This window comes from Rattus norvegicus, chromosome 10, assembly GCF_021556685.1.
Source record: "Rattus norvegicus strain SHRSP/BbbUtx chromosome 10, alternate assembly SHRSP_T2T, whole genome shotgun sequence".
In the NCBI taxonomy this organism is placed as follows: Eukaryota; Metazoa; Chordata; class Mammalia; order Rodentia; family Muridae; genus Rattus; species Rattus norvegicus.
Window position 1 is genome coordinate 78,935,648 of NC_141543.1, and position 19,718 is coordinate 78,955,365.

General features: G+C 48.4%; 1 long non-coding RNA gene across 2 annotated transcripts in view; it reads left to right on the forward strand.

Moving 5' to 3' along the window:
* LOC148003030 (uncharacterized) overlaps window positions 1–16,432 on the forward strand; it is a 41,907-nt gene extending 25,475 nt beyond the window's left edge. The window contains exons 2-3 of one of the 2 annotated variants that reach the window (XR_015631918.1): window positions 13,618–14,184; window positions 14,897–16,432. This is a non-coding gene — a long non-coding RNA (uncharacterized LOC148003030). The remainder of the gene's footprint in view (window positions 1–13,617; window positions 14,185–14,896) is intronic. The other variant, XR_015631917.1, reaches the window with a different exon arrangement.
* The last annotated feature ends 3,286 nt before the right edge of the window (window positions 16,433–19,718 follow it).

Genomic DNA, 19,718 nt, shown 5'->3' on the forward strand with positions numbered 1-19,718 from the left:
ACAACAAAAACCCATCCAGCAATCAAAATACAAACCCTTGCTGGACCTGGTGGCATAAAACTTTAATGTCAGCACTCAGGTGACAAAGCGGGCAGATGTCTGTGTGATCGAGGACAGCTTGGTCTATGTAGGGAGTTCCATGCCAGCCAGGGCTACATAGTGAGACTCTGTCTCTAAACAAAAACAAAAACAAAAACAAAAACAAACAAACAAAAACCCACCCAAACCAAAAACACCCAAATAAAACCCCTGTATTGGGCTGGGGAGATGGTTCAGTGTGTAAGGCCCTTGAGTTGTAATCCCAGAATCCATGTAAAATCAGACACAGTAGCACACATCTGTAAACCTAGAACGTCTCCACATGTGCACAGTGACATGTGCACACCTTTGCATGCACAGGCACAAAGATTTAAACATGCCGTGTTCTTTGACTGGTTATAACGAGCATGCACTACACCTGTCATTACAAATATTAATAACGTAAGGAGAAGGATGGGGACAGAGTTCACCGTGGTCTTTGTGTTAAGTAGGTGAGGCTGGAGCGAGTCCCTGCCTGCACTCAAGCCTGTTTGTCCCTCAGTCGAGCTAATTATACAGAAGTGACACGGCTTTCATTTCCTTGGTTAAATGGGTTCAGATCCTGGGATTAAAGGCAGAGTCATTTACATATGGAGTGACCCTTCCTTTATTCCCATGGCCTCTCATAATAAATTAATTAGAGTCATTCAGTGGCAGCCCGCCTTCCCAGGATGGTTTTTCTTTGGTGCACACATTGTCTGGACCCATGTCGTTAGTTAGCCTCTTTGTGCATGGGTGGCAAGGTGAGCCCAGTCATGTCCGGGGCCTTGAGACCCCTTTCCCAGTCTCCCCAGTGAAAAACATCTGCCTGTTACTGGGCAAAGAGAATACCTAACATTCTGTCTCTAAGCTCCCTCTTCTCAACTACACTGGGGAAATCCTTTCTTCTGAGCACCAGCTACTCCGGAGGTCACAGTCCCACGGTCACCATGGCAACTCCCTTCAGGGTATGACCAAGGGGGCTGAGGAAAAAAGAGTCAGAGACTTACCAGGGGGCCTCAGGAGAAAGCCACTTTCACAAGGAGGGATTTGAAAGTCTCAATTATTGGGTTGGTACTCCTGCTACTGCTGTATGTGGGATATGTTATTTCTGGAAATTTGCTTTAGGTCTTTTTTTTTTTTTATTGTAAAAATCTCGTAATTTTATTTTAAACACTCAAGTTGGGCTCTCTGTGTGAAGAACCCCGTTGTGAATTCTTTTACAAAGTGAATAAAACCCTTATGATTCGTTAAGTGCAAGAGTGGATGTTCAGATTTGAAGTTGTTTTGAAGTGTAGCGTCCAGGTTTGGGGGATTAAAAGTTAAAAGACAGTATGAGAGTGTGGGTGGTCACTAGAGAGATTGTATTTTGAGTTCTGCCAAGAACAGCTCAGGTCACGGCCAAGCATCTGATCACAGCACCCAGCAGCAGAAGGAAGAGGGCCATCGCAAATCCAAGACCAGCCTGAGCTACCCAGTTAATTCCAGGCCGGCATAGCAAGACCTGGGCCTACAATTTGAGCTTCAGAAATTTGGAGCAACAGATCTGCAGGATGGAGAAACAGAATAAGGAAGGAAGAGAAGCTGATTTCCTCCCTGAGATGGTGCCACCCCTGGGAACTGTGGCACCCAGACACCTGGAGGGGGTGTGGCATTTGCCACTCTGGGACATTTTGTCCCACAAAGGAGTTGGGGTTTTTTCTAATCTCAGATTCATCTTTGCTTGGCCCTAGTTGCCCAAGGGAAAGTGTAATATTCCCAGAGCAAAACAGCTTCGGTGCCCAGGGGCTGTGTTCTGAAAATCATCCTAAACACGGTTAGTGAGTACACAGAGGTGCCCAGCCTGCAGTGCTGGGGAGAGGAAGCCAGAGTCCAGAGGGATTTTAATGACAAGTGGCTCTTGTTTATGGGCTCCACCATAAAATATTGAGCCACATCAGGTTAGCTTCCCACGAGAAGCCGTGAGAAGGGTGTTGGAGGACAGAGATGCTGATACACTCAGGTATATGCAAGTTGATTTAAAAGGATTGGCGACGAACCACTGTCCCAGGCCTGGAATATAGTAGACATCTGATAAAAATCTATGGGTGAGCGGCTGGACAATTGCTTGGCTTCAGTGACAAGCACCTGTTGGGACCGTTACACTGTCACCTGCCCTAAATTTATATTTCATAACTTCAGAATCCACCCCTTTCTTTTTAAAGTTTGTTTGGGGTGGGGTGGGGGAGCTTTTTTGAGTCAGGCTTTCTTTTTGTGTAGCCCTCGAAGTCCTAGAACTTGCTCTATAGGCCAGCCTGGCCTCAAACTCACAGAGATCCACCGGCCTCTGCCTCCCAAGTGCTGGGATTAAAGGTGTGCACCACCACCACCCAGATCATCTCTGCGTCTTAAGGCCTGTCAACCAATCACAACAGTAAGGAATTTACAATTTACAGAATTCTGCTTCAAATACATGTGAACCTTTGTAAGGCACCAGGGAAAGGTAGACCCTGTCTGGATATGTACAGAGGTTTTTTGTTTTTTTTTTTTTTTGGTTCTTTTTTTTGGAGCTGGGGACCGAACCCAGGGCCTTGCACTTCCTAGGTAAGCGCTCTACCACTGAGCTAAATCCCCAGCCCATGTACAGAGTTTTAAGAACTAATTTTGTTGTGTTTAAATATGGTGGCCTTGGATTGGAGAGACAGCTCGGTGGTTAAGTACACTTGCTGCTCTTGCAGAGGTCAGGGTTCAGTTCCCAGGACTCACAGGCAGTCTCAGAACCATCCATAATTTCAATTCCAGGGAATCTGATGGCCTCTTCTGACCTTTGCAGGTGCTGGGCATGCACATGGTACACACACATTCGTGCAGGCCAAACACTCATACACAGAAAAAAATCTTTTAAAAGGTATGGTAGACCCGAGACACTTGTGAAAGAGTTTAAGGTGAGACAGGTGGAGGTGTGCACGCCCTTAATCCTAGCACTCGGCAGGCAGAAGCAGGTGGATGTTGTGAATTCTAGGCCAGCCTGAACTCTGAAGAGTGAGTTCCAGGACAGCTAGGGCTACACAGAAAAACCCTGTCTTGAACAAACAAATACATTTAAGGCTAGGGATATAGCTCAGTGTAGGACACTTTTATAGCTTATATGAGACCCTAGATTCAATTCTCAGTTCACTTTGTCCTCAAAGATGCATATATATATATATATATATATATATACATATTATTCACATACACACATACATACATACATACACACACACACACACACAGACACACACGCGGTCTCACTGTGGTCTGGCTAAGCTGGAACTAATTCCCTATGTAAGTCCGACTGGCCTTGGACACAGAAATCCACCTGCCTCTACCTCTCAAATGCTAAGATTAAAGGTGTGCATTATCATGTCTGGCAGGTTTATATATTTTTAGTTACATTGATTGATTGATTGATTGAATGATTGATTGTGTGTGTATGGGTGTGCATATGAACTATGTAGTGTTTTTTTGTGAATAATTCGTGGGAAGGAGAAGACAATCAGCTATGTGCTGGCAATTATTAGAATTATTGGAATCCTTAGGAGAAGGATGTCATGGTTTATTACCCTCTGAAATGTTTCCCTAGAAAACCTTAGTTCCCTTGGGACATGGGAGGCAGAGATGGAGGTGTTGCATAGCAAGTTCTTTGTCTGTCAGGGATACACATGAACCCAGGGACGCAGCAGTTACTTCTCTGTTATGAGAAAACACAAAGGCAATTTACAGAAGGAAGACTATTCGTGGACTTAGGCTTCTCAGAAGGATCAGAGTCCACCGTGACAGGGAGGCACGGCAGCCCGCAGCAGAGCTGGCAACAAGAACAGGAAGCTGAGAGCTCACATCTTTGAGGTCAACAGGGAAGCAGGTTGAGCGAACCGGAAGTGGTTTGAGATTTTATGCTCTTATAGCCTATGACTATTTCCTCCAGCTAGGCCACACCTCCAGCACCTTCCCAAACAGCACCACCAAAGTGGGACCGAGTGTTCAAGCATCTGAGTCTGTAGGGGATATTTCTCATCCAAAGCACTACATAGTGTCTCAACTCCAACAACAACAACAGCAACAACAACAGCACCACCACTCATCTCTGCTTGGCCAAACAAAGACAGAAAAAGTCACATGGATCTAAGACCCAGAACCTTCCAGGAAGTTCCTTGGAGACCGTCAAACCAGAGCTGTCACTGAAAACATGGGAATACTCCTGAGAAAGACCACCTCTCGTTCGCTCCCTAATGCAGTCATCAGCTACCTCCGTAAAGACTCCTTTTAAACAACTTTCTTTCTTTTGTACACTTCTCGAGACAGAGTTTCATGTATCCGAGGCTGGCTTCAAACTTTATACGGAGCTGAGGATGACCTTGATCCTCCCGTCTTCACCTCCTGAGGGCCGGGGGTCAGAGTTGTACACCACTGTCCCTGGTTTGCTCACACAGGGGATTGAACTCAGAGCTTGATGGATCCTGGGCAAACAATCTACCAGCTGAGCTACACACCCAGCCCCCTCCAGCCCCCTGAGGACAGCCATAACTACTAGTCAAGGCTGGGGTTTGAAAGCGTGGAACCACAGTGGGTTTTCGGGAGCTGCCTCATGCCAGGCTGCAGGGAGACTTGCTATTCTTCGGGAGCCCAGAGTAGGGGCTCAGGCAGTGTGTTTGAGACTTCCCACCTCACAGAAAAACCTCCCTACTGTTAAGACACTGGTTCCAACCTGACTCAAGTTTCTCCTTTCTCCAAGGACTGCTGGGTAGGGACTTCCGGGCAGCTGCCGTCTAGACTTGCTGTCCTTACCACCTACCTGAAGGACATTTATTTTATGTATGAGTACAGTGTTGCTGTCTTCAGACACACCAGAAGACGGCGTTACAGATGGTTGTGAGCCACCATGTGGTTGCTGGGAATTGAACTCAGGACCTCTGGAAAAGCAGTCATCATCTCTCCAGCCCCATACTCAAATTCTTTTATAAGTTTTTTTTTTTTTTTTTTTTTTTCCGGAGCTGGGGACCGAACCCAGGGCCTTGCGCTTGCTAGGCAAGCGCTCTACCACTGAGCTAAATCCCCAACCCCTCCATACTCAAATTCTTATCCGCCACTCCCCACCTCCCCCCCCCCAAACCCCCCCCCCACAACCACCCTCAGTCCTGCTTAGGATCTCACTCTGTGCTCCTTCTCTAGCTGCAACCTGTAGGCTGCTGGGCTGGAACACCAACGTTGAGACCTTTGAGACCTTTCATGGGGCTGCTCAGGACTGCATGACACACACACTCCATGTTTTAGGTGAACCAGGTCATCCAGTGGGAGATTTTATCTTAAGTTCCTCGGGGTCTTCCTGTGTAAGCAGCAGACTATATTTAGCTGCGTACACCACAACTGTTTCTGCGCCGCTGGACAGCCTCCCTGGCTTACACTTGAAAGGGAAGGCATTGTGAGCATTTGGAGAGAGCAAAGGTGTGTTAATAGGCTCCCAGTGGCTGCATTTGAACATCTACAGACTTTTCCAGGGTAAGGAGAAGTTTGGAAAAATGTCATTTCGATGTTAAAGCAACAGCTTTCAAGGGGCGTCTCTACTTTTAAGGCCTACCATTATTTTCCGTGAGAAAAGTGGAATATTTCGTTATCAAAGTCTTTGGAAACACAGAAGGGGGCTGGAGAGATGGCTCAGTGATTCAAGAGCACTGGCGGCTGCTCTTCTGGAGGACTCAGGTTCAGTTCCTAGCACCCTCAGGGTGGCTCATAATCACCTATAACTTGAGATCTAGGGAACCCAATACTGTGTTCCTGCCTCCTAAGACACCAGGCAGGGCTCAAAGACATACATGCAGACAGGACACCCATACACATAAAAATAAAATACTAAAAAAAAAAAAAAATTAAAATGCAGTAGAAGATTAAAAAGAGAGAAAGAAACATAGTCTTCACTATTTGGTGCCAATTGTTGAAAGTCTTGTGTACACAAGATTCTAAATTGTCGCTGTACGCTACGGCTGTGACATTCACAGTGTACATAAATCTTAGTGCGACTGTTTTCCAGCCTTATAAAGTGCCTCCCCGCACTGTTCCTCACAGGCACGTTGCCAGATGGTTCCCCAGGAAGATCCCTCTGTCTGTCTCACTCCTCCCTACAAATGGGCAGATGGGATATTCCCATTTCTCTCTACTATGAATAACAACGCCACAGCAAAACCTCTTTTTCTGTGTTTGAAGTGATTTTCTTAGGATTCAACTACAGACAGTAAAAAAAAAGGCTCTGGACTCATTTTGCCAATTTGTCATTTTTACAGGTTTTGCATGAATTCACACTCCTACAGGAATTCTGATTTGAGTCTGACTGTAGAGGAAGAGCCTGGAGAGAGGGCTCAGCATTCACTTGCTGCTCTTGCAGAGGACCTGAGTTCAGTTCCCAGTACCCAGTGGGGAGGCTCACAACCACCTGTCACTCCAGCTCTAGGGTCTGATACCCTCTTCTGGCCCCTGTGGGGACGTGTGTGTGTGTGTGTGTGCGCGCGCGCGCGCGCGTAAGGAATTTTCTTAAAGAGTTATAAATGTGGGGTGACCTTGTTTCGCCCTCACCACCCCTTCTCTGGTAAATATTTTCTTGGTTTTTAAACTTTAAACGTTGTGACACAAGAAACAATACCCCCCCCCCCCCCATTTAGCACTCTGGATCTTTCCGGAAGATGCCGTCAAGCCTCACGCTGCAATTTAAGCGGAATGTGAGCCCTTGCTCTCATTTCAAACCTCCAGTGACCACTCTGTCCCTCCCCCCACGGGTCAGCGCTGCAGTCTGATCTTGCAGTGGCTCAGAAATTAACGTTCTGGTTTTTATGTGAGCTGTCCTTCCCAGGCTCATGTGTTTAGTTCCTAGCTGGTGGCAGCGCTTGGGGAGACTCTCAGTCTCCCTAGGAAGCAGAGTGGGCCACACCCACTTTTGCTTCCACTTCCTGGTCCACCAAGATGTGAGGCATCACTTGTTCCCGCTGCCATGAGTTCTGCCATACCTCTTTGCCTTTATGATGGGCCAAAATCCTCCTGAAACCATGAACTAAAACAAACCCACCTTCCCGAATTTGTTTTGCTGGGTGGTTTACAATAGTAGCAATACAGAAAGTAGTCAATACCCCAGCTTTCCAACTGGGACTTTCCCTGGTTTCCACACCAGTCTGCAAGCCATGTTAGCTAATTCCGATTCCTTCTAAGGTATCCAAGTCCCACTGTGGCTGGATGGACTGAGGGCTCAGTCTACTTACCTGGTCAATGGATTCACTGTTCTTTTTCCTTACATATGATGGGAAATAAAGGTGCTTTCAGGTTTTGATAATTTGAATTCCCCTTGGAAGGAAGAAAAACCTGCCCTCACCCATCCTGTTTATTTTGATGTTGAGAGAAAAAGAGTGATGCCAATATTTACAAAGCCTCCCTCTTTGGGAAGGTGTGAAACAGAGGGAGATGGAAACATGCTTGTGAGCTGCTAGAACAGAGAAAGACAGAAGCAGGCTTCCGCCAGAGCCTGCCAGGGTGGCAGCGCCCTCAGGGGAGGGCCCTTCAGTCCTGACTGTATGATTTCACTCTGCACACTGGAGAGAGAGAGAGAGAGAGAGAGAGAGAGAGAGAGAGAGAGAGAGAGAGAATATGAATATGCAGAACCTGAGGGAGGGGATGCTGTGGGCCGAGGGAGTAATCTCCAAGTTGATTTCAACTTATACGGACAAGGAGTCTGACAGCCAAGACTCCCTTTGTAGAAGGCTCTCTGGGAGGAACAAGATGGCTTTGTGATTGGAGGCAGGCACAAGAGTTCAGGGGTCAGACTAGGAGGGTGAGAGGTAGTGATAATGGTGACATGGGTGGCCTGTGCTTCCTGTATCCCAGGCACTGTCCAAACACTTTACATGGGATGGACTATTCACATTGCAAAGCTATGCAGGGATGACTACTGTCACCCAAATCTAAGGATGAGAATCAGGATTCACAGAGAGAAGGTAGTGAAGGCTGGTGGATTAGATCTGTGAGTACACTGGGGAGAATGCACCGGAGTGGGGTCTGGGGAGATGGCTTAGTCGGCAAAGCACTTGCTGAGTAAGGATGAGAGACTTAGCTCAACGCCCAGACCTTATGCAAGAGCTCCGAAGCTCATGGTTGTCATCCCAGTGTTGGGGAGGGAGAGGCTAGAGGATCCTGGGACTCGTTTGTCAGTCAAGGTGGAGGGTGAGCCTGAGTGAATGAGAGACCATGTCTCAGAAGAATAAGGTTGTCGGCAATTGAGAAAGACATATGGTATCCAAGTACTTCAGACCTCTGTGTCTACACACACAGACACAGACACACAGACACACACACACACACACACACAGACACACACACACAGACACAGACACAGACACAGACACAGAGACACACACAGAGACACACACAGACACACACACAGACACACAAGACACACACAAACACACAGACACATAGACACACACACAGACACACAGACACACAGACACACACACACACGGAGAGAGACAGACAAAAACCAAGAGACAGGGACAGAGACAGAGGGACAGGAGCAGAGAGAGAGAGAGAGAGAGAGAGAGAGAGAGAGAGAGAGAGCGAGCGCACTACGCAGTGCAAGGTGCAAGCACAGGATGAAAAATTAGATGATCTTATGGGAAGCCAAGTGTCCAATTTTTTGGGCTCCAAACCTAGGACTCTCCCAAATCTGCGCTTGGAGCTCGCCCACCCTCCAGATACTCCTGCCATCACGCCTGGCTCCAGTCCTCCCCTAAGCCGCAATCTTTGTCCCCATTCCTCCCAGCTGTATCAGTGTCTCACCTCGGCTACTGCCTAACTCGCAGCTGCCTCGGCGTCCCATCCATCTTCCATATCACTCAGTGCCCTGTAAACACCTCCATTCGGTGTCTAGCCCACTAATGGCAGTGGTGAATTTGTGTGCTTGCCTAGTCGGTCAAATGCTTGTCAGGTGGGAGGAGAGTGACGCCTTAGGAAGGGAAGAGGCTCTACGGAGGGAGTGAGCGGCTGGTGGGCTAAGGCTGACTGACTTCTCAGGCTTCCTTGCAAGACACACCATCCTGCAGTTCATCATCACATAAAACAAGGAAGGAGATTTGTTTTTGAGAAACACTGACCCCTTCGCTCCCAACGTTGCCACAAGGTCAGGCGCATCCCTGGCTTTATTTAAGAGCGTTATTAGAAACAGCCAGGACCATGCCAGCCCCAGCTGGCCTCACCGGAATGCTCATTTCTTTGGGCACATCGCCGGAACAATGAATGAGAGAGACTGATGAAGGGGAGAGAGAGGTGGTTTCACAAGTGTGTCTTCACCTCTGTGACGGAGAGAAAGAGAAATCTAATGTGAGAATCCAGAGATGGAAAAACAAGAAGGCCCAAGCGTAATCAATAATTAAACTTTTCTGTTAAATTTTTAATCATATTGATTTACTCATTTGTGTGTGCTTGTGTGTGTGTGTGCACAGTGTGTGTACTTGCGTGTGTGTGCATGTACCATATGTGCATGTGGAGGGCAGAGGCCGACCTGTAGGAGTCTGTTGTCACCTTCTACCATGCAGGTCCTGGGGATTGAACTCAGGTTGTCAGGCTCATTGGCAAGCATCGTTACCCAGGAGCCCATGGTCACTAGTTTTGAAACCAAGCAGGTAGTGTCATTATCTCTGTTTCACTGGTCATTGGTGATAGGCAAGGCGCCGAGTCGTGGAGGATCATGGGTGGGACCTCCAGCGTGCACTAACTCATTTCTGCAGTTACTGCACTTACTGAGTGGTTCCTGCTTGCCAGACATTGGACCAGGGAACGTAGATGCAGTAGTGGACAAAGCAAAGCCCCCACCCGCCATTCCCTGGAGCTTAGTTGGAGGAGACAAAGTATCTATCAATTTATGATAATACAGCCAGGGCGATGAATGCCGTGAAAAATTCATCATGTAAAGGGGAAGGGATGGGCTTTGCTCTTTACATAGAAAAGTGCATGACGTAAGGAAGGAGCCCAGTGAGTTCAGAGCCCGGGCTCAGAACATCCAGGAGAGAAAGGAAAGAAGAACAGAGCCCCATGTGGCAGAATCATGCTAAGAACATTCCAGCAAAGGAGCCAGGCAGACATGAGCAAGGGCAATGACGTCAGAGATGCTCTTACCCTTGGTGTAAGATCATGGCTGGCTCTGTTGACTGCGGAAGAACCGGGCATTCCAGACACGGAATCTTTGGAAAGTCCACTGGCATGTGGAAATACCGGCAGAGGATTGTGGGTAGAAGCAGGGCCAGCAGCCAGGAGATGGTGGTGGTGTAGACTGTGCGGAGTAGTGGAGCAAGCAAGAAGCAGGAAGAGTCTAGACACGTCTGGAAGGTCAGACAGATCTGCCGATGCTCCGGTTGAGGCCGTGAAAGAGCGGCAGTAAGGGACGTACAGCTTGATTGGTGGATTGCTTGCCTAGCATTCACAGTTAGATTCCCAACACCACATAGAGCTGGGCATGATGGGACAGGCCTCTAATGCCAGTTCAAGGCTATCCTCAGCTAGATATCGAGTTTGAGGCTAACCTGGGCTACATGAGATCTTGTCTTAGAAAGGGGGTGAGGGAAGAGGAAAGGTAGCAAGGAGAGAGGATGGCCACATTGTTTAACTGAGTAACCACATGCGTAAGGTTGCCACTAAAAAATGGGAACAGAGGGAGGAGATTTGATGCAGTCAGAAGGGCCAAAGTGGCTGAGAGGAGGCAGGCTGGAGTGGAGGGCACAGTTCCCAAAGTGGGGAGGGGGCCAAAAGCATCCACTAGTTATGTCAAAATCTTGCTAATGGTGGAGGGAGGAGGTTTGAGAATGGAGCTCTTGATGAACTGGGTGCAGATCTTGGTGACCTTAAAGAGGATAGGTGAAGTGCTGTGGGCACCAACACCTTGTCTATCAAACTTGAGAGCTGACAAGATACTGGGTAGCCTTTCACTGAATCAGCCGTTGACACTTGGGGTTTTGTTCAGTTGCTGTTTTTGTGGGGAGATACTTCAGCACATTCGTAGATATAATTCAGTAACGAGGGGTAGGGGTAGGGATCGATACCATGGGACCAAAGGTCCTGGGCCATAACTTTCTCCCTCTCTTTATTGTAGAGCTCGGGCATTGATCAATGTGTTTAGTAATTGTTTATGGTTGATGTTCCCGTGAATGTCTCTGGCATTTATTTCCCCTTTAGGCAAAGTTGTTTTCCTCAAATATGCCCATGGAACTAGACCAGATCCATTTAATGATGAACGAGCTTTGGAAAAGCAAATCCCTTGACTTGGGTCCATGGGCCCTCGTTAACTTTTATCACTCATTTGTAGGGGTGTCAGGAGGATCGATACCAGCGAGTTACTGTTATTGAAAGCTCAGTGTGCGTTTTACATGAATTATCTCTGCGAACCATTGCTGTGATGTATGCGCTATTGATTATTTCAGTTTAATGAAGAAACCCGTTTCAGAGGTTAAACCGCACGCCCAAGTCTGAGGGTAGCACGCAGTGGAGCCCTGGCTTCAAGCCAGACGGTCTGAACCTTTTTTTTTTTTCTTTCTTCCCTGCCAGGTTGAGCCAGGGAGTGGGTCCTGAGGCGGGAAGCTCCCTGAATGACAGACCTACATACAGTCCTTTCTCTGGGTCCCCCAGCATCCTTGCTCCTTCCCCCCCCCCCCCCCCCCCGCACTCAGGTTGTGTGGTACCAGCAGAACTTGGGCAGCAGGGGGCGCTCTCCCGCCATGAGAGGCAGAGCAGTGAGCCCTCGCTCCAGGCTGGAGAGAGACTGACTCCCTTGCTGCCAGCTCCAGCCACTGTATTCTTCTTGGAGCTGGCTGCTGCTGTGGCTAGCAAAGCCACTTCACAGAACCAGAAGATTCTGCAGAGGTCCATGAGAAATCTATGCCCCGGTGGAAGGGTGTTAGGCAGGCGCGAGATAGTTAGGAGGCTCCAGCTCTTGGGTTGGGCGTTGACGTTAAAATAGGGGCATTCCAAGAAGGGCACTATGCTCAAGGCCTGGCCTCTGCCAGAGGTCCTAGATACTGGGCCTGGGCAGGAATGTGGAGGACCTGAGTTCAGGCAAGCACTCAACGAACACCCACTTTTCTTTTTAATGTTCCTACCTGAGCTGATTTCGTTCTAAGACTCCAGCTTGCGGGACCACTGAAATACCAACTTCCGGTTGGAGAAGTAGCTTCCTGCCCTTGCGGGGACACAACAAAGAGATACGCACCTCGCACCTCGGCTTTAGAGCCAAGGACACGGAAGCAGATGTTGTTACCCAGGGCCCGCCCTCCTCTGCTCCTTCCCCAAGACACGACTCACCTGACCTTTTGCTACTCTTGCGTGCTGAGAGGCAACTGTCCCTAGGGAAGGGCAGAAGGAAAAGGCAGCCATGTGATGGGTGCCTGAGTCCTGGTGCCACCACAGCTGTCATCTGCATGTGACTGCCCCAGGCCTGGCCAAAGGCACTCCAGGCCACAGAGGGAGAGCCAGGGACACAGCTGCTCCTGCTGAGAGCTCAGCAGTCTGGATCCCCCAGGTCTATAATACCAGGCCGGAAGCAAGTCTGTGAGGGAGGCGGAAGGACCAGAGCGCTCCCCTCCCCTGTGCCTTTCTAAGCATCCAGATCTGACTCAGCTGCATCAGATCTGATCCCTGTGTCCTGTTGGCATGTCCCCATGCTTCCTGATTAAGGTTGGCTTCCCTGGGGTGAACTACAACCTGGGACTTCCAGAGGTGGTTATGGTTGGCAGTGTCCTGGAGTAGACCCAGACACAAACCTAGTTCTTGATTTGGGAACAGTGACTCCCTTACACTGGCCTGATAATGTGTTCCCAACTGGGGAAGTCAGCCATAGAGGGGCCTGGCAGTTCTTCTGCCCTGCTGATTCTCTGAATCCCTCTTTTCTTTTTGTTGGTTTTGTTTGCCTATTTATTTGAGATAGGACCCCCCCTAGGAAGCCCAGGCTATCCTTGAGTGAAATCCCTCTGCTTCAGCCCTGCAAGGTGCTGGATCCGGGAATGTGCAGGAATTCTGCAGGGCTCAGAGCTGCAGGCACTCCATCCAGCCTTCACCAGCTAGGCAGAGCTGCACTTCCTGTGGACCAGACCCACAGAAATACAAAGAGCAGCAGGGCAGCAAGTTTCAAACGACTACTGAATGTAAGAAATGGAGCCCTTGAAGGGCTTTGTCCTGTCGCTGAAGAGATCCAACTTGGCACCTGGAACTCCAGGATGGTGTGGTGGTGGTGGGGCAGTTTCAGTGTGGGTGGAAGAGAGCTTGTTGGTTTCTCTTGTGATCGATCATCAAATGCATGGCTCCAACAGTGGCTGATGTTCCGGGGAGGCCAGGCTTCGAGCCTGCATGGCTCAGGAGGGCTGCACTGCTGAAATAGGCATGGGAGAGACGCTCTATTCCAGTTTCCCTTGAAGGCTGAATGCATCAGATTAGGGGATGGGGGCAGGGGTGGGGGTGGGGGGACAGTGTCCTGTTTTGTTTGGGAAACATACAAGAGCTACTATTCTTTCTGAATGATTCCAGGTCACTGCTCCTCACGTCACCAGAACAGACCGTCGTATGAATAAGAATGACATCTATGAGCGCCCGCTGCGCTCCACTGATTGTACGGGGTGCGCTGGAAACGTTTCTGATATTTTCAGCAATACTTCCCGAAAGAGCGTCCTCCACTCTAATCTATGCTGAGGCAGATGGGAAGCAAAAGGCATCGATGTCTTGGTCAAGGTTAGGTGGCTGAGTCAAGGTGAAGCCGGGCTGGCTTCTAGGTCCACTCCAGCTGAGTCGAAGCTGAGGGCAGGGATCTGCAGAACAGCGCCATTTACAGTCCCTCCTGAAGGCTGCCTATCCCCCCACCTTTAAGCACCCTGTTGCCAAGGGAGTCCAAACCACTGCACGGATTGAGAACTGGCTTCCATATTAGTTTGTCTTTTATTAAAACAGTTTTATTGTTTTCTATTTTTAATACTTTTAAATTGTGCCTGGGCGCGGGCACGCGTGCGTGTGCGCCTGACTGCTTGCCTGCACAAGAGCGGAGATGCCTACAGAGTCCAGAAGAAGGTGTCAGTTCATCTGGAGATGGAGTTGCAGGGGGTAAGAGGCCACTTGATGTAGGTGCTGGGACATGAATTCGGGTCCTTGCAAGAGCAGTGCACACGCTTAATTGGTGAACCATCTTGCCAGTTCTCCCCCCTTTTCTGTTTTCGTGTGTGTGTGTGTGTGTGTGTGTGTGTGTGTGTGTGTTTGGGGGGATGGGCAGAGTTTCTCTGTGTAGCCCTTGTCGTCCTGGAACTCATTCTGTAAAACAGGTTGGCCTTGGACTCAGAGAGATCCAACTGTCTCTGCCTCCTGAGTGCCGGGGTTAAAGACATGTGCCACCACCACCACCTGGCCTAAAAATTATGTTTAAAATTTGTGTCTAGCCACGAATACATGCCTGAGTGGAGATCCTGGAGAGTCACAAAGAAGGTATTGGATCGGGGGCTGAGCTTAGGTCCTCTGTAAGAGCAATACTTGCTTTTAAGCATGAAGGCACCCCTCCCCCCAGTCCCTCTTTGCCCTGTTCCCATCTTGCCCTCGAAGGTGATAGAAGAGACGCCCAAACAAACACTATTGTTAAGAGAGAAAGCAACACATTATGGCTAAGCATACCTGAAGATTTCAGACCGCAGTGGATGGTCTGAATAGAAGACACCTTTCAGAAGGCAGGGCTCCTAGTCACTCAAAAGTCCCCGGAGGAAATACAGGACTTCACTCTTCCAAGGATGCTTCTCCAACCTTGACCCTCAACTCCCTCTCCCTGCAGATGCTCATGGGATGGTGCCAAGCTATTCAACTCCAGCACCAGAGGGAGCTGGATGCCAGGAGAGGCCAGCCTTGCATACTCCCAACCCTCAGGTTCTCAGTGGCAGAGGACTGTGCCGGGACCAAGGCGTCTTGTTGAGCTGTAGACACAGCACTTGGAGTATCTGTGCTCCAAACCCCTTTGCTTTCCTGACCCTATGGATGAGGTGATTCACGACTACTTCCTGTTCTGTCGTCATGGGGTCAAGGATCCACTTAGCACCTGTATTAGTCTATTACAACAGACATTGATTTTTCGGTTGTGAAGGCTAAGAAGTTCAAGGTCAAGAGAGCCAGTGTCTCACAAAGGCCAGCTTCCTGATGTCTTCGCCTGTCTTCCCATGCCTGAAACAAGGAGTCTTTGGGGTCTCATTCACAAGGGCACTAGCCCCATTCATGGGGAACCACCCCCAGGGTGTAGTCAGCTCCTGAAGGGCTGCTTCCTGATAGTCTCACACCGTGGACCAAGATTGTCACCTTTGACTGGGGGGCAGGGCATAAATATGCAGTCACTAACAACACCCTCCAAGAGCTCTTAGCATTCAAAGAGATATGTGAATTCTCCATTCTGTAACTGAAACCACATTCTGGAAAGAAATCTGTAGAAAGGGAAGCATATGAGTGTCAAGAGGAGAATGTAAATCCCTGCTTTCCCAAAGATGAATTTGGGGGTGATCTGATAGAAATGTTAATGTCTTAGTAACGTTGATGAACGTGTCCCCACCCATGCAGCCCATTCGCTCCCTTAGATCCTCAACTCCTAAACTCTCCATGGACAGCATTTTAACTCCACTGCAAGAGGATAGCCTTCGGGGGTTGGGGATTTGGCTCAGTGGTAGAGCGCTTGCCTAGCAAGCGCAAGGCCCTGGGTTCGGTCCTCAGCTCCGGAAAAAGAAAAAAAAATGAAAAGAGTATAGCCTTCACTTAATTGCCGTAACTCCTATGCAGTCAGCCATCTCAGCCACCTAGATTCTAGATCACAGTACAATGGACATAGTTGCTTATAAAGATTTTGGCCTGTTAGTTTCTAACTCTGATAGGTTGCCAGAGTGGAGTGAGGAGACCAAGAGAAGGCTCTTAATACATTTTTCCAATTTGCCTTCCAAATGGGTCAGCTTAATTTATATCTTATTAGGAATCTGCACTGGCTGGTTCTGTGTGTCAACTTGACACAAGCTGGAGTTATCACAGAGAAAGGAGCCTCTCTTGAGGAATTGCCTCCACGAGACCCAGCTGTAAGGCAGTTCCTCAATTGGTGATCAAGGGGGAAGGGCCCAGCCCATTGTGGGTGGTGTCGTCCCTGGGCTGGTGGTCTTGGGTTCTATAAGAAAGCAAGCTGAGCAAGCCAGGGGAAGCAATCCAGTAAGCAGCTCCCCTCCATGGCCTCTGCATCGGCTCCTGCCTTCAGGTTACTACCCTGTGTGAGTTCCAGTCCTGACCTCCTTTAGTGATGAACAGCAATGTGGAAGTGTAAGTTGAATAAACCCTTTCCTCCCAACTTGCTTCTTGGTCATGATGTTTTATGCAGGAATAGAAACCCTGACTAAGACAGGATCTATAAGAACAGTCAATATTTTCTTCCTTCTTTCCTTCCTTCCTTTCTCCTTTCTGTTATTATTTGGTGTGTATGAGTGTTTCGCTTGCCTGTGTGTCTGTTTACATGCGCGAAGTGCCATCAGAGGCCAGAGAGGATGTCAGATCCCTTGAGACAGGAGTTATAAACAGTTATGAGTTGCCTTGTGGTGGCTGGGAATTGAGCCCAGGTCCTCTGGAAGAGAAACCGGTGCTCTTAACCCCTGAGCTGTCACTCTAGCCCCAATATTTTCATTTTTAAAGATCAGTTGTTAGATTCCCAAGTCTATTCTTGTTAATTGAAGCTGCGTGGGTAAGGTTAGAGTCGCCTTTGCCCATGTCCCCCTCTCTCTCCTCCCCTGCTATTCTTTCCTGTGCCTCAACACACATCTGCCCAACATTTGAAATATGGTGCCTGCTGGTATATATTTTTTAAATGCTATTTTCCTTATTTTGGAAAAAAGTTTGCATAATTTCTAAAAAGAGCCAGGTGGTAGAAATGTTAGGCTTTTATCTGTGCTACAGCTGGTGAACTGAACCTGCTGTTTTAGCACAAAACAGCATGGGCAATATGCAAGCACATGAGTGTCACTGTGTGCCAATAAAACTTTATTTATACAAAAAAAATAGCTGTCAGATTGGATTTGGTTTGTAGTCAGTTGCTGATCTCTCTTCTAGACTGTGAATTTCTTGGATCCAGGGCCAAGTGTAGGCCCTAGCCCCTGGAATGGCCTATGCAGGATTTCCTTGACAATGACTGGGAGGGAGGGCTAGCTTTTCAACACTGAAGTGACTTTAGATGAACAGAAAGGACACAACGACGTTAGTCTGCACTACTGCCCCCTTCTCCCGTAACTTTGGCCTTTCTGTTGGGAAGAGGGAGCAGAAAATGGAGGGCCACTCCCTTGCAACTTGAGTCTTTAAGAATGGGAACTTAAAGAGAAAAACAAGGCCACTTTCTTCTGCCCGCACTCCCAGCGGATACCAAGGATTCTTTTTTTCAGAGAAGGTGTGGAACAGTCACAGGCAGGTGAGAACTGTGCCTTTGCGCTGGGATGCAGGAGATAGTTGAGTAGCTGAGGGCGCTTACTGATCTAGGAGGGGACAGAAGCTCAGATATGAACGCCTATGCCTCTAACTCCAGCTCAAAGGAATCCAACGCCCTCTTCTGGCTGCTGCGGGCAACTGCACTCACATGCACTCACATGCACAAACCCACACACGTAACGGATAACTAGAAATAAGAATTAACTAAAAAAAAAAAAAGTTACGCAGAGGAGTACCAACAAGCAGCGTGTGTCCAGCACCGCCTATGCCACAGAGGACGACAGACTCCTACGGAACTCAGTGGTGATCAGACTGCACTGGAATTGCTAACAGTGAGCTCAGTGCTCACCGTTGGATACCTGATGCTCAAGCTGGGCTGTGGAAGTTTGCCAGGAGGGTAGAACCTTCAGAAGGTGCAGTTTAGAAGGAGGTTCTTGTGTCACAAGGATGTCCCTAGAGGGCGTTTGAGACAGTAGTCTCGTTCCTGCTTTGCCTTTGTCTTCTGTCTGTGAAGAGAGTATCTGTGTCTGTATTTCTTGCCACCATCATAGAGCACCCCCTCACTGGAGGCCCAAAGCAACGGGGCTGCTTTTGCATTGGAACCTCCCAAACCATGAGCTAAGTGAATTTTTGTTTGATAAATGATTTGCCTCAGGTCTTTTGTTATAGTCATGGCAAGCCAGCACAGAAAAGAACACAGAAGAACAAAGACTCAGAGCTGATGTCCTGGTCCTCTGCACCTCACCTCTACTTCAGTGATAGACACTCCAAGTTGTCATTCTGGCCAGTGTCCATTCTAATCTTCTCCTAGACAGGACTCTAGGTGATGATACAGTTCCCAGTCTCCCTTTCAGCTAGTTATACTCGATGGGATATGGAGGCAAGCTCTTTGGCTATTTCTGTTTAACCCACTACTTGGAATGTTTTCACAATGTCTGGTGCCCCAGCAGCCATGATGAAGCCACCTTGCAGACAGAAGCCACGTGCCAAGGCTGGTTGAATAAAATACAGAAATGTGGCTGCCTTACTCTATACTCTGTCTGTCTTTTAAGATGAGAGAGAAATAAATCTCTATCTTGTTCAAGCCTTATCAACCAGGTCTCCTTTACAGGAAGGAAAATGCAATTCCTAAATGTTAAAGCCCCAGAGGAAACCAGAGCTTATAGGACACACGAGCTTTGCTAAGAGGGGTCCATCTGGTTGGGTCCAAACATTGCTCTTTCCTGGCTTCTAACCCAAGACCTCAGGTGTAGCACGAAGAAAAGCCCGTCAGGGGCTGAACCATGGCAGAACGGAAGGAGAAGGGAGGAAAGTGTTTTCTTTCTGAATTGGCTACAGGAGGCCAAGCTGTGGATTCAAAACAGATGAGACAATATGACAGTTGGATCCATGCAGGTTGACTGGTCCCGGATCAGGGACTGCTAAACACACCCTCCTTCCATGGGCTCAAGCACCGTCAGTTCCCAGCAGAGCCATTATAAGATATATAATCATCCTAGTAATTATATATTATTATTATGTGTACGGGATAGGGTGGGGTAGAAAGGAGTCACTGAGGCCCAATCAAAGAAGATCTGTGTTCCTCCAGTGAGTGAGCAGCTGACTGGGTCCACCTACTGCCAGAGCCATGTGCTCAAATTTAAGCCAGGAAGGCGGCCCATGGGACACTAAGTTCTAGCCCAGCTGTCCCTTTTTGATGGAATGAATTTTCACCTGCTACCGTCTCTACACTCTGAGTTCCATGAATAGAGAGACAAGTCAAAACAGGTCTTATGGGACTGGAGAGATGCCCCTGTGGTTAAGAGCGCTTGCTGTCCTTACCCAAGACCCAAGTTTGGTTCCCAGCACCCACATAGTAGCTCAAAACTGACTGCAGCTCCATTCAGGGGAATCTGATGCCCTCTTCTGGCCTCTGGAGGTACTGCACACACTGTGCACATATATATACATACAGGTGAAATGCTCATATACATAAAATAAAATAAATAAAATTTAAAAATAATCAAAGAAAGCCTCTCTAGCCATGTGTGCTGGCACGTGTCTTTTTTTTTTTGGGGGGGTTCTTTTTTTTGGAGCTGGGGACCGAACCCAAGGCCTTGTGCTTCCTAGGTAAGCGCTCTACCACTGAGCTAAATCCCCAGCCCCGGCACATGTCTTTAATTCCA